Below are 11,830 nucleotides of genomic sequence, written 5' to 3'. Positions count from 1 at the left end.
CTGAACCCTTAAGATGTTGAACTGATTCCTCATGAGATGTGACCTTAGCTGTTGAAGTCTCTTCTTCTCTCAAAACCCCAAAATCAGCCTTATCTTCAATCTTAAATGGTTGACCTCCAATGGTTGGTAGGTTAGATGGATTTGTAATATCAAAGTTCATGGTCAAACCTTCAGATATGTTCAACCTTATCAGCCCCTCCTTAACATCAATGATTGCTCCTGTTGTGGCAAGGAATGGTCTCCCAAGCAAGATTGGATCCTCTACCTCCTTATCCATCTTTGTTATGATGAAATCAGTGGGAATTCTTGCCTTGCCTATCTTGACTAGGAGGCTCTCCAATTTACCAACTACATCTTTGTGTGAACCATCAGCTAGACTTATGTAGAGATTGCTTGGCTTGAATTCAGTGTGTCCAAGCTTTTCTGCTATAGAGTAGGGCATGACACTAACAGATGCTCCAAGATCACACAAGCATTTGTTGAAGTGAAGGTAGCTGATGGAGCAAGGTAGATTGAATGGACCTGGATCTTCAAGTTTTGTTGGTACCATAGCTGTCCCAATCTCTTCTTGATCTCTCATGTTTTGATTCTGAGCTTTCTGCTTGGATATGTCAAGTAACATGCCTTTGTAGAGAGGATATGGGGCATATTGTTCCAAAGCTGGTCCTCTCTCCTCTTTCTTCTCTTCAATGACAACCTCCTATTGAATGGCCCTCACTTCCTTCTTTTCAATCACAACCTCTTCCTTCAAAGCATGACTTCTTCCTTCTCAATGACTTCCCCTTGTTGCAAAGCCAACTTTTCCCTTTTCTCAATAATTTCTCTGAGTTCTTTCAGCTTTTGTGCTTTGAAACGTCCTGGGAATGGTAGAGGTGGTTTATAAGCAGGAGGAATGTACTTAGCAGGCTTAACAGCTTCTGGGACATCAACTCGACTGGAAACTCGATCAGTCACTCGATCGTGTGTGTGTTCAAGTGGGGGGTCGAGTTCTTTGTCAACTTCAGCTTGTTTTGCACAATCTTCACTTTGAGCTTCAAGAAATGACAATTCCTCCCCAGTTTTAACTTCACTGTCCTCAGTGACAACTGCCTCATTGAGATGAATGGCCGTAGCAGTGCATTCCCTTGGGTGTTGAAGTTGGTTTGGTGTAGGAGAGGAAGTAGAAGCCATGCAACTCTCCATGTTCGTGATTGTAGAGCTCAGTCTCTCCAACTGGTTATTCAGTCCAGTAGAATAAGAATTTCAACGTTTGGTGCAGCTCAGCAAACTGCCTTGCTTCCTCAATCTGCTTAGTGGCTTGTCCAAGCAACAGTTGTTGCATCATAGCTCTTAAGTCAGGTTCTTGAGTTTGTGGGGTCTGGAACCATGGAGAGGGATACAATTCAGCCTGGTATACTGGTTGATGTTGCATGGGTATGTAATTGAACATATTGTTGTGGTACATCATTACTGACTCGAACAGGTACTCGGTCGAGCACATGCTCGAGTTGAAGGTCGGGCTGACAGAGATGAGAAGACAAATGTATTCGGGTTGTGACTCGGTCAGGTACTCGATCAGCACTCGGTCGAGTGCTAGCTCGAGTTGATGGTCGAGTTGGTACCTGAAACTCAACATAGACAAGCAGAAGAAGAATCGAGATTAGTAGTGATAAAGGTAGCAATAAAACTTAATCTTAGACTAATAATAACCCTAATTGTCACAAATAAACACTCAAATGGGCAACGGCGCCAAATTGAAACTGACTATTTTTGTGGTGTGGTGAATGATGATTAGAATGATGACTTATGAATGAATGGATGTCAGGGTGTTTCAATTCCCCTTATGCAATTGTAGTATAAGAGCTGTCAATCTAATCTGAGTGTTTGTGAACAATTAAGATGTGCATATGAGTCTAAGTTAAGCCAGATGTAAAGGTTGTTTGTCACTAACAATCCTATTATGAAATGGAAGGTGCAGAAAGTAAAACTACAAGAACTAGGAGCTAAATGCAAATGGAACAGAGTGATTATAATAGCAAGAACAGAAATAGAAACTATGTTGATGAAGAACTAATGCAAGATAAGTAATGAACAGAAAATTAAATGAATGCAACAGAAATAAAACAGGAATTAAACAGGACAATCACAAATCATAAACACAAGTTCTGGGGACGAACTCGAGCAAGCACTCGACCGAGTGTAGGTCGAGTACAGGGTCGAGCTAGACTAAACGTGAAAACAGAGCAACACAATAAAAACAGAGCAATGCAAAAACGAATCAAACAACAAGCAAGCAATGATATTTAGACTAAGATATTAATAAACAAAGAAGGCCTTGAGGAGGGATTCATGGGCTGAACTAATCATTGTGGTTGTCTAACTTGGTCAACAAATCTCAAGCAAACTTTGAGCTAATCTCTAGACATACTATTCTAAGACATGTTTAATCCACTCTCATGGCAAGAAACAATCAAACCTATGCATTTCTAGACTTGTTCTCACAAAGTAAAGAATCTACACAAGCAGGCATTAAGCAATACATCTCAAACCAAACAAGACCTCTAATCTCTTAGCAAGCCTAATGGTAAGCTCTAGATCTAGCCTTATCTATGCTCCTTAAACATTGGTGTGATGCTAAGATGCTTGAAATCAAACCCTACCTTCTCAGATATAGGATCAGCATTAAGAACATCTAGCCTAGAAGAGATCTACAACAATTAAGCTTGACCAAATCAAATAAACCACAAGATCAACCCAGCCTAACCCATCCTCAAGGTCCTAAGCAAACTACTCACAAGAACACATGGTGAAATAAGTCAAAAACCCAGAAAATATTGAAACTGGCATTATTAGAAAGATGAAACAGAGATCTACAATTGAAACTGACTATTTTTGTGGTGTGGTGAATGATGAATAGAATGATGACTTATGATTGAATGGATGTCAGGGTGTTTCAATTCCCCTTATGCAATTGTAGTATAAGAGGTGTCAATCCATTCTGAGTGTTTGTGAACAATTAAGATGTGCATATGAGTCTAAGTCAAGCCAGATGTAAATGTTTTTTGTCACTAACAATCCTATTATGAAATGGAAGGTGCAGAAAGTAAAACTACAAGAACTAGGAGATAAATGCAAATGGAACAGAGTGATTATAATAGCAAGAACAGAAATAGAAACTATGTTGATGAAGAACTAATGCAAGATAAGTAATGAACAGAAAGCTAAATGAATGCAACAGAAATAAAACAGGAATTAAACAGGACAATCAGAAATCATAAACACAAGTTCTGGGGACGAACTCGAGCAAGTACTCGACCGAGTGTAGGTCGAGTACAGGTTCGAGCTAGACTAAACGTGAAAACAGAGCAACACAATAAAAACAGAGCAATGCAAAATGAATCAAACAACAAGCAAGCAATGATATTTAGACTAAGATATTAATAAACAAAGAAGGCCTTGAGGAGGGATTCATGGGCTGAACTAATCATTGTGGTTATCTGTCTTGGTCAACAAATCTCAAGCAAACTTTGAGCTAATCTCTAGACATACTATTCTAAGACATGTTTAATCCACTCTCATGGCAAGAAACAATCAAACCTATGCATTTCTAGACTTGTTCTCACAAAGTAAAGAATCTACACAAGCAGGCATTAAGCAATACATCTCAAACCAAACAAGACCTCTAATCTCTTAGCAAGCCTAATGGTAAGCTCTAGATCTAGCCTTATCTATGCTCCTTAAACATTGGTGTGATGCTAAGATGCTTGAAATCAAACCCTACCTTCTCAGATATAGGATCAGCATTAAGAACATCTAGCCTAGAAGAGATCTGCAACAATCAAGCTTGACCAAATCAAATAAACCACAAGATCAACCCAGCCTAACCCATCCTCAAGGTCCTAAGCAAACTACTCACAAGAACACATGGTGAAATAAGTCAAAAACCCAGAAAATATTGAAACTTGCATTATTAGAAAGATGAAACAGAGATCTACAATATTGATGAAGAAATGAAACTCGAAATCTTAATATCTTGAAAGTTATGTAACCAACAAAATACAAGAATCTAGTCTTTCTTTCTTAAACAAGTACAAAATCTAAAAATAAAAGAAAGTGCAAAAGGAATAAATCTAAAAAAGGTAAAAACTAGGTTTTTGACTCTCTAAAAAGCTGCACTATGGTGGCTGCAGGTACAAGGGCCTTATATAGGAGATGAGGTGGAAGCCCTAAAAATACAAAAAGTCAAAGCAGTCAACGGCTCGGTCAACTCGACCAGTGCTCGGTCGAGTGGCTGGTCGAGCTGGCTTCTCTCGTGCATTCTCCATTCGGTAGAGTCCTTCTCAGCACACGGTCGAGTGTCTGGTCGAGTGTGCGGTCGAGTTGGACTCTGGACCTTGATTCTTCAGCCTTAACTCTCTTGTTTTCTCCTCATGATTGCTTCACTTCTCCTCAGCATTGCTTCCATGCTCCTTAAGCTCCAAAATCACCTGTTTATGCATGAAAAGATGCAAATTCAATGCAACTATACTCTAATGCATGATTAGTCCTAAAGCTACACAATAATGGCCTAAATGGATAGCAAAAGATGCAAAAGTTGTGAATAAACTAAGGGAAAACAAGGTAAAATATATGAACATCAGATAGTCCCTTCCAATCGACATAGCCGAAAGACTTGCTCGAGTTTAAGACGAAGTGCATTGATATACGCACCTAGTCTCTTACGGCGAGCTCGGTACATCCGGAGTTCCTTTCGCAAAGGATCCACTTCCTGCTCGACGACGTTGAAACTCAGAACGAGTTCATGGGATCTAGACGTCTCCGTCTCCTCTTGAGGAGGGGCATTATCCGACGCATTCGGATCGAAACCGCTTTCTCCAGCGGCTGTCCGTTCTCGGGCTTGTTTCAACCATGCAGATCGAGTAGTCACTAGCATCGTTGATAGTCTCGTTCGAGTTTTGAATGCTCTGCACATTTCCAACCCTTCCCCTATTTATACTAAAACCTGGAACGCAACTGCGATCCCCTTCCACCAATCAGATTGCGACAGTAATTTCGCTGCGTCCCGAGAATCACTCTAGAAGACCGTAATAAACATTCATTGTTTCTAAAAACGCGTCCCTAAAAAAATCAGTATAACTCAGCCGTAACATAAAAATAGATGGCTAATTTATTTCAATGTCACGACTGAGTTATAATATTTATAAGAAAACGAAAGGCCTCATCTATTATTAGGTTAACTTATGGTTTCCGGCCAAAATATCGCTTTACTACTGAGTTATAATATTTATGGGAAAGCGAAAGGTCATGTGACGGCTGGGTTATAATAAACTATGTCTGATATATGACTTGACGGTAAGTTATAAAATTTACGGAGAACTCAGCCATAAACTTTATTATAACGAAAGGATTGGAAATGCTCAATAAAAATATGTCCATTTAATGAATAAAAACTGGAACACAACTGCGATCCCCTTCCACCAATCAGATTGCCACAGTAATTTCGCTGCGTCCCGAGAATCACTCTAGAAGACCGTAATAAACATTCAATGTTTCAAAAAACGCATCCCTAAAAAAATTAGTATAACTCAGCCGTAACATAAAAATAGATGGCTGATTTATTTCAATGTCACGACTGAGTTATAATATTTATAAGAAAACGAAAGGCCTCATCTATTATTAGGTTAACTTATGGTTTCCCGCCAAAATATCGCTTTACTACTGAGTTATAATATTTATGGGAAAGCGAAAGGTCATGTGACGGCTGGGTTATAATAAACTATGTCTGATATATGACTTGACGGTAAGTTATAAAATTTACGGATAAAGTCAGCCATAAGTATTACTATAACGAAAGGATTGGAAATGCTCAATAAAAATATTCCCATTTAATGAATAAAACCAAAAATAAAAGTCTCTATCATAGATATATAATTTAAGACAAAAAGGGACCTCTAATACATGAAAAAGATACTCGCCTAAGAAATGAAAAATAGTAATTTTACAATAAACAGACTTTAGAGTCACGAGTTAATGAGGTAAAAATCACTGCTAGAAACCCTAAAGGATCTCAGAAACTTTGAGGGACAACCACCAAAGGTAACAGTTATTGCACATGATTTCATTGTCTCCATAAAAGAGACAATAGGGACTGTTATCCAAAGCACATATCATAGCACAAGCGGGTGAAGGGAGTAACGGGCTGTCAGGATAGAGATGGGAGGCTATGTGTGTGTTTTTCTGGGCCGTCTTATAACGAGATAATTCAAACACAAAAGCATTACCGGTTGCCATAGCACCCAAAGACTTCAGATGATAATGATGTGTATCAAACAGCTGGAGGTAACGGATGGCCAGAACCTCATTCCCTAGACAAATACTTAGTACCCCACATGCGAAGGTGGCATCTCGATCGGCCGGTACAATACGACTGAGAATATCAATCCCACAGAGGATATCTCTATCCTCAGCCACAACCCTTAGCCCTTTGTAGTAGATGGCAATGGGGTTGCTGGCGTCAAAGAATTTGACGAAGAAAGGCTTGTACCACCCTTCAATCTGGAGGCCACCATCAGGGGCATTGGATGTGTTGATTTGTGATGGATCAGTACAAAGGCAATAGATAACAGCTGTCTTCAGAACTTCTTTACTGTATACTGCATTTCTTCCCCTACGACCAGCCCTTAAAATAGAACCAAGTGACCACCATTGATCTTCTGCAGAAAGGGAAACGATTTTTATGAAAAAATCATCGGGGAGATCCGGCAATAAGGGTGCTCGAGCGGACATAGTGTTGTAAAAAATAATTTTATTCTATTTTGTAGCTGAGTGGTAATAGACTAAAGAAACGGGAATATTATAACTCAGTCACTTGGTTCTATTTGTAGTTGAGAGGTATATATATACAGAGATAGCATAAAAGTATATTATTTGGTTAGACAGAATACATGAAAGCAATAACGTTACTATAACTCAGCCATCACATGAATCGACGAGACCTTTCATTTTTCCTTAAATACCATAACTCAGCCGTGAAAAGCGATAAATCAGCCATCTACTTCCAGATTATTACTAGTAATAACTCAGCCATAAATTACTATAACTCAACCAATGCTAGAGGTTTACTCACTTAGCCTAAGAGATTAGATGAGTAAGGGGTTTACTGACAATGATGAATCGGATCTTAATGCCTGCTTGGTCATGTTTCTCCAACGAGAGTTGGGTAGGGGAGTGATCAAGGTTGATTGTTTCTATCACGAGAGTGTTTTAACAATATTTTAGAGATTCATTGTCTAGGAAATATTTGCTTGAGGCATGTAAGGCATCTGTACTGGTTAGGAACACTTAGGATTCCATTACCCCATCCTTAGAAGCTTTCATATTTTAATTGCTTGCATTTTCATTCATCACTTGATCTCTTACCCGATCAGGTACACGATAACCTGCATCGAGTAATCCCTCGAGTTGTTCATATTTCATTTGCTTACTCGATCACCCCACCCGATCTTGTACTCGAATGCTTGCATCGAGTGCTTAGGTCGTGTGGTTCTTTGTTTATATTCTTTTCTTTTATTATTTTAGGATTGTTAGATAAAACCCATAATTGCTTGGCTTGACTTGCTTTGTTCTGATTGCATCCTTCCTGCTAGCATAAACAACCATTTGGATTGATAACCCTGCTATCAATTTGGCGCCGTTGCCATTTGGTTGATTTTATTTTGCTACGTTTAGGATTTCAGCATTTGCTAGATCAAGTTCTTTTGTTTATATTGGTTCGTAGTCTGACTTGTTTGCTTTCGCTCTTGTTTGTTTTCAATCTCAGGTACAACCCGAGAACCCACCCGACCCATCACTCGATCACCTGGATTGAGTAGACCCTTGTGTACACACTCGGTTACTTTCATGTGCATGCATACACGATCCAAAGGTAGCCAGAACCTGAGTCCTTTCATCGACAAAATCGAGAGACCAAGGCTACTCAGACAACAACAAGTTCAACCGCAACCAGCAATCATTGAGGAGACAATGAACAATCAAAACGGTCCACCAGCTCTTCAAGCAAGGACCGAGTGTAGGTCGAGTACAGGGTCGAGCTAGACTAAACGTGAAAACAGAGCAACACAATAAAAACAGAGCAATGCAAAAATGAATCGAACAACAAGCAAGCAATGATATTTAGACTAAGATATTAATAAACAAAGAAGGCCTTGAGGAGGGATTCATGGGCTGAACTAATCATTATGGTTATCTAACTTGGTCAACAAATCTCAAGCAAACTTTGAGCTAATCTCTAGACATACTATTCTAAGACATGTTTAATCCACTCTCATGGCAAGAAACAATCAAACCTATGCATTTCTAGACTTGTTCTCACAAAGTAAAGAATCTACACAAGCAGGCATTAAGCAATACATCTCAAACCAAACAAGACCTCTAATCTCTTAGCAAGCCTAATGGTAAGCTCTAGATCTAGCCTTATCTATGCTCCTTAAACATTGGTGTGATGCTAAGATGCTTGAAATCAAACCCTACCTTCTCAGATATAGGATCAGCATTAAGAACATCTAGCCTAGAAGAGATCTACAACAATTAAGCTTGACCAAATCAAATAAACCACAAGATCAACCCAGCCTAACCCATCCTCAAGGTCCTAAGCAAACTACTCACAAGAACACATGGTGAAATAAGTCAAAAACCCAGAAAATATTGAAACTTGCATTATTAGACCCGAGAACCCACCCGACCCGTCACTCGATCACCTGGATTGAGTAGACCCTTGTGTACACACTCGGTTACTTTCATGTGCATGCATACACGATCCAAAGGTAGCCAGAACCTGAGTCCTTTCATCGACAAAATCGAGAGACCAAGGATACTCAGACAACAACAAGTTCAACCGCAACCAGCAATCATTGAGGAGACAATGAACAATCAAAACGGTCCACCAGCTCTTCAAGCAAGGACCAACATAGGAGCAGGAGATGCTCCATCTACTCACACTCAAAGGAATGACATTGCGCCACCTGATGTCCAGAACAACAATTTTGAGATCAAGAGCAGTCTCATCCAGATGATACAGAGTAATAAGTTTCATGGATTGCCAATGGAGGACCCATTGGATCATCTGGATGAATTTGATAGGTTCTGTAGCCTCACAAAGATAAATGGAGTTAGTGAGGATGGATTCAAACTCAGGCTTTTCCCATTCTCTTTGGGAGACAAAGCCCACATCTGGGAGAAATCACTCCCCAAGGAGTCCATCACCACTTGGGAAGCGTGCAAGAAGGCATTCCTGGCCAAATTCTTCTCCAACTCCAGAACCGCAAGGCTGCGAAATGACATTTCCAGCTTTGTTCAGAAGAACAATGAAACGTTCAGTGAAGCTTGGAAACGTTTCAAGGGATACACTACCAGATGTCCTCATCACGCCTTCAGCAATGCTTCATTGCTGAGTACACTCTACAGAGGAGTGGTCCCCAAGATACGGATGTTGCTGGACACCGCAAGCAATGGTAACTTCCTCAACAAGGATGTTGATGAAGGTTGTGACCTAGTGGAGAACTTGGCTCAATCTGATGGGAATTACAATGAGAAGTACGACTGCAATGTGCGATCTACAGGAGAGGAAGAGCAGTTTTTACAACAAGATGGGGAGACTGTACAAATAGAGGATGTTAACCACATCAACAACCAAGGAGGATACAACAGAGGGTACAACAACTACAAGCCGAATCCAAGTCTGTCCTACCCACACCCGATACAAAGCCCAATGCCTCCATCTAGTTCATCTTCGCTGGATTTGCTATCACTGATGCACACAGTCCTATCCAATCAGAAGACCGACATGATACACATTAATACAAGATTCGATGATCTCGCCTGCCGTCTATCCGCCAACTTCAAAGAACTACATAACAAGTATGATGCCCTGGGATCTCGAATTCAGTGCTCACGGATAACTCGACTGCCACCTCCAAAAGTCCTACGGAGTCTGCACACGTGATAGCCTTACGGAGTGAAAGACAACTACCACCTCGAATGGCACCACTGAAAATCACTGAGGACAGCAATGATTTAGATGGGGAGGATCTCCGTGAACCGGCCATTTCTGCTGAACCACCAGCCCACTCTCCAGAACAGCCCGACCCTGCACCCGACCACACTCCTCGGATAGATGATCAGGTTGACACTACAGTAACTCCGTCTCCTGCAGACAAACCGGGAGGAGAGGAACAAAAAGAAAGAAGATTCATCCCTCCACCCTACAAGCCACCATTGCCATTCCCTGGACAATTTCGCAAGGAACTTCTGGAGAAGTACAAAGCATTGTTCGAGAAAGAGATTTAAGAACTTGAACTCCGCATGCCTCTCATGGACGCTTTCACCCTGATACCTCCTTACCAGAAATTCCTGAAGGATGCAGTGATGGAGCGGATCAAACAAGCACAAGGGATGGTCATACTCAATCATGAGAGCAGTGCCATAATCCAGAGGACTGCTTCACCTAAGAAACTGAGCGACCCGGGATTGTTTACCTTACCTTGCTCGATCGGACCACTGAAGTTCGGAAGATGCCTTTGCGATTTGGGGGCATCCGTCAGCCTAATGCCACTAACTATAGCCAAACATCTTGGATTCGAGAAATTCAAGCCTACGGACATCCAACTGGTTCTGGCAGATCGAACTACGAGGTTGCCTAGCGGAGTTCTGGAAGACTTGCCGGTCAAGGTAGGGTTAGTAGATGTACCATCGCAGGGGCAATGATTGATGTAAGAAACGGGAGGATCGATCTGAAGCTCGGGGAAAACCTCACTATGCAGTTTGACATTCGGGAAACTATGAAATAACCTACTATAGCTGGTCAAACCTTCTTGATAGAGGAGTTAGAAAAACTGCGTGAGGAGGCATTTGAGGAGATTGCAATCGGGGATTGTTTACAAACAGCACTGACAAATGATGGTAAGGAGGGATTCGTGCATCAATAAACGGAGCTCTACAAGGAGCTGCTTGATACTTATTGAGAGGTCATCGAACCAGAGCTAAGTGAGGACATAAGGGAAGCTGAAAGAGAGGGAGTGATGCTCGACAACAGAAGCTCGGACATGTCAGTAGTCACCTCCTACATCATGTTGTGCAGTTGCTCAACACCAGCCCACCCAGACGCTAACACGATCGCCCCATCGAGTAGGATGATCGAGCACAACCTCAAGCACCAACTCCAAACCACTGATGATTGGTCCGAGTCTAAAGTGCCAAAAGTGGAACTCAAACCTCTTCCATCTGGGCTAAGGTACGCTTTCTTAGGACCTAATTCAACCTATTCAGTGATCGTCAATTCTAGTCTGCCTGAAAAGGAATTGGATTTGCTTTGCACTCAATTAAGAAACTATAGGAGAGCAATAGGCTATACTTTAGATGATATCAAGGGTATATCCCCTCATCTTTGCACCCACCAGATAAACCTTGAGGAAAAATCGTACTCTAGTGTGAAACCTCAGCGTCGGCTGAACCCAAACCTGAAAGAAGTGGTGAAAAAGGAATTTCTGAAGCTGCTCGATGCTGGAGTTATCTACCCTATTTCTGATAGCACTTGGGTGTCCCCGGTGCACTGCGTTCTGAAGAAAGAAGAATCACCGTCATCAAAAACGAGAAAGACAAGCTAATTCCCACAAGAACGATAACTGGTCATCGAATGTGTATTGACTATAGGAAGCTTAACGCAGCCTCGAGAAAGGATCATTTCCCCCTGCCTTTCATCGACCAGATGCTAGAACGACTGGCTAACCACCCTTACTACTGTTTCGTTGACGGGTATAATGGATTTTTCCAAATCCCAATTCACCCTGCTGACCAG

The 11,830-nt window shown here is 41.2% G+C and overlaps 1 non-coding gene across 1 annotated transcript; it reads right to left on the bottom strand.

Moving 5' to 3' along the window:
* Positions 1–9,301: 9,301 nt before the first annotated feature.
* On the bottom strand, positions 9,302–9,407 carry LOC147922814 (small nucleolar RNA R71). The gene has a single exon (XR_015589885.1). It is a non-coding gene; the product is annotated as a small nucleolar RNA R71 (small nucleolar RNA).
* Positions 9,408–11,830: the final 2,423 nt, after the last annotated feature.

This window comes from Camelina sativa, chromosome 18 (assembly GCF_030686135.1).
Source record: "Camelina sativa cultivar CO46 ecotype springtype chromosome 18, ASM3068613v1".
NCBI classification, from domain to species: Eukaryota; Viridiplantae; Streptophyta; class Magnoliopsida; order Brassicales; family Brassicaceae; genus Camelina; species Camelina sativa.
Note: the sequence above shows the minus strand (reverse complement) of the source record. Positions and strands in the feature narration are given on the sequence as shown.